We start from the raw sequence: 3,195 nt of genomic DNA, 5'->3' as shown, positions 1-3,195 counted from the left end.
AAGGTTTCTAATAAATCATGGATATTCTACGCAGCAATGGTGTCCTTCAGAATTGAAGAGCAGTAGAGAATTTTAGACAACAAAGTCTCAATCAATCCATCACTCCTAGGCTACACTTACAAGAAATCTGAATGAATGCCTTCAAAGTAAGCACAAGGATGCTAACTAGTTACTGGAAATCATGAAATGATAACTATCTCTAATGCAAAAACATTTAAATCAAATAAAAACTCAGAATGTTTTACTGTTTGAATGGTGGTAAATAACTTGTGATAAAGCATGGCTAAAGAAAAAAAAAAGATGTGAAAAGAGTAAGAAATTTTAAATAAAGCTAAACTGCTTTAAAAGAGTTCCAGAGGATGCAGAGGTAAAGCCTCTATTCTGTGGCATTAGAAACGTCAAAGGGATGGGGAGATTAAAATTATATTTTAGTATGAACTGGCATTAAGTGACTATAAGCTTAACATTGTACTACCAATAGGTTTCTTTTTAAAATTTATGTTATTGTTAAATCACTATGATAGAGCATTACACAGCAGTTCATGGTTGTGTTTCAGGCATACAAAGTTCCAACCAAAATCCCATTTTCCTCCATCCACCTACACCACTCCCCAAAGGCACCTCTCTTCTCTTTCAGTCTCTCTTTCTCTCCTTTATTTATTTAGCTTACAATACAGATACTGAATGGTTATTGTGGATATCCCTTTACCTACCCTCTGCACTCAGTTGCTGTCCAGAGTGATCATTTCCAACTAATGTTTTCATGATGGAGCCTAGTCTATCCTAGCTACCCTACCCCCCGCACAAGCTAGTTTTTTTATTTAAAAACTTATATTTAAAAATAAATCATAATAAATAAAAAATAAATAAATAAAAAAATAAGCTTATATTTAAAAACATAAGGCAATACTCTTGACTAGTTTTCCTGGTTTTACATGTAGTTCCTTACTGCTGCTCTTGTATGGACCCATTTTTGTATGAACCCATTTTTATATGCATGACCCCATTTTTCATAAGAGCTGTGTAATATAGTGTTCTTTTGTGTAGATGTACCCAAGTGTCTTTATCCAATTGTCTGTTCTTAAGCACTCATGTTGTTTCCAGATTCTGGCTAATGTGATCAGTGCTGAATGAAAATAGAAGTGTAAATGATGTTCCTGCGGTGTTTTTGGATCACCAAGCATATTCCCAGAAGTGGTACTGCTGGGCCATCCGGTAGGTAAATTTCTAGATATCAGTACTGTCCATATAGTTTTTGTAAAAGACCCGACGCTTGGCATTCCCATCCGTAATGAATGAGGGTTCCTTTCTCCCCAAATCCGTTCTAGCACTGATTGCTTTTGTTCTTTTGGATGTGTGCCAGTCCCTGGGGTGTAAGATATCACGTTGTCGAGTTTTTTTATTGAGATTCTCCTTTCCATTTTGTTCCTAGATGTTCTTACTTATATAGACAAGGGCTCCCCAGCCCCCCTCACTGCCAAAAAAAAAAAAAGGGTACATAAGTACCCTCCAAATCAATGCTCTTCTAGAGCAATTGACCACAGCAAGGGCCAAAGACTAAAGTACAGCTCAAGTCCTGCCATTTTGAGATTTTCCAGGCCACCCTAAAATCCCAGGGTGCCTCCCAGGATACATGTAACAGGTTTAAGATACTGGTCCATTTCAGGAATTGATATGGAATGAATCTAAAACTAAAGTGTTGCTGCAAGGAATTTAACATAAGAAAATTTCACAGAAAAGAATTAAACTCACAAGATGCTAGAAGCCATTTGAAAATAAAATGAATGGGGAAAAAGAGTAAAGGTTGCTTAGGAAGTTTCTCAGATGTATTCAAGAAAACTTTTGCATTATAGATTCCTATAAATCAAAAGAATAGGGGGGAATTTGTTTTTCAAAGCAATAATGGTTATAAGTTTCCCCAGCTTGCCATAGACAATTAGCCAAGAAAGTCAAGAAATTCCAAATAGAAGAATCTATATAGAACCACATAGAGCAATATAAATTAAATTCTCAAAACTAAAAAGACAAAATCTGAAAAGGAAAGAAAACTATTATCAACAGAGTTTCCTATAATCTGAAAGCATATTTTCATAAGAAAATTTCAGGCCAAGGGGAAACAGGATGAAAGTTTAAAGGTAAGGAGTCAAGGAGGATTTCTAATCAATCATGGATATTATACCCTGAACTGGTGTCCTTCAAAATTCAGGAGCAATAGAGAATTTTTGAAAACAGTCTCAAACAATCCATCACTCCTAGGCTATATTTATAAGAAATCTGAAGAGATGCCTTCAAAATTAGAGTAAGGGTGCTAATTACTTATGAAAAATCATTAAATTATAACCATCTCTAATACCTGGACATTTAAATCCAATAAAAACTCAGACTGATTTACTCTTTGTTTTTTTGTTTGTTTTTTAAATTTTTATTAGTGAAACACTATGAGGTACAGTTGTAGACTGTACAAATTTTTGTGCTTGGGTTTCAATTATGGAGTGATGGAGTATCCATCCCTCCACCAATGCCCATTCTCCACCACCAATGTTCCCAGTATCCCTCCTACCCCCACATCCCCCCAACCCCCTCCATCCAACCCTGCCTCTGTTCCCTTTTGTTCTCTCTCTCTCTCCTTTTGGGTGCTGAGGTTTGCAAAAGAGGCATTGAGTGGCAATCATGTTCAGGCTATAGCCTACTTTCAGCATGCATCTCCTATCCTGGGCAGATCCTCCCCACACCCTTTACTTGGTGCTCCCTTCTCTATCTGACCAGCCAACCTTTCCCCTTCCCCCTCCCCACCCCAGCATGTGCGACTGGCCTCCACACCATGGATCGAACTTCCTGGTACTTATCTCGAATATTCTTGGGTGTTAGTCTCCTATTTTGTTACTTTATATTCCACAGATGAATGCAATCTTTCTATGTCAGTCCTTCTCTTTCTGACTCATTTCACTTAGCATGATCCTTTCCATGTAGTACCACTTGTATGTAAATTTCATGACTTCATCTTTTCTAACAGCTGCAGAGTATTTTATTATGTAGATGTACTAAAGTTTCTTTAACCAGTCTTCTCATCTCGGACACTTGGTTTTTTTCCCAGATATTGGCTATTGTGAACAGTGCAGCAATGAACATAGAAGTGCAGATGTCATTTTGACTATACTTTTTTGCCTCTCCAGGATATGTTCCCAGGAGTGGTAT

This window comes from Sorex fumeus, unplaced genomic scaffold (assembly GCF_029834395.1).
Source record: "Sorex fumeus unplaced genomic scaffold, SorFum_2.1 ptg000044l, whole genome shotgun sequence".
NCBI classification, from domain to species: Eukaryota; Metazoa; Chordata; class Mammalia; order Eulipotyphla; family Soricidae; genus Sorex; species Sorex fumeus.
This window is presented reverse-complemented; position numbering follows the sequence as displayed.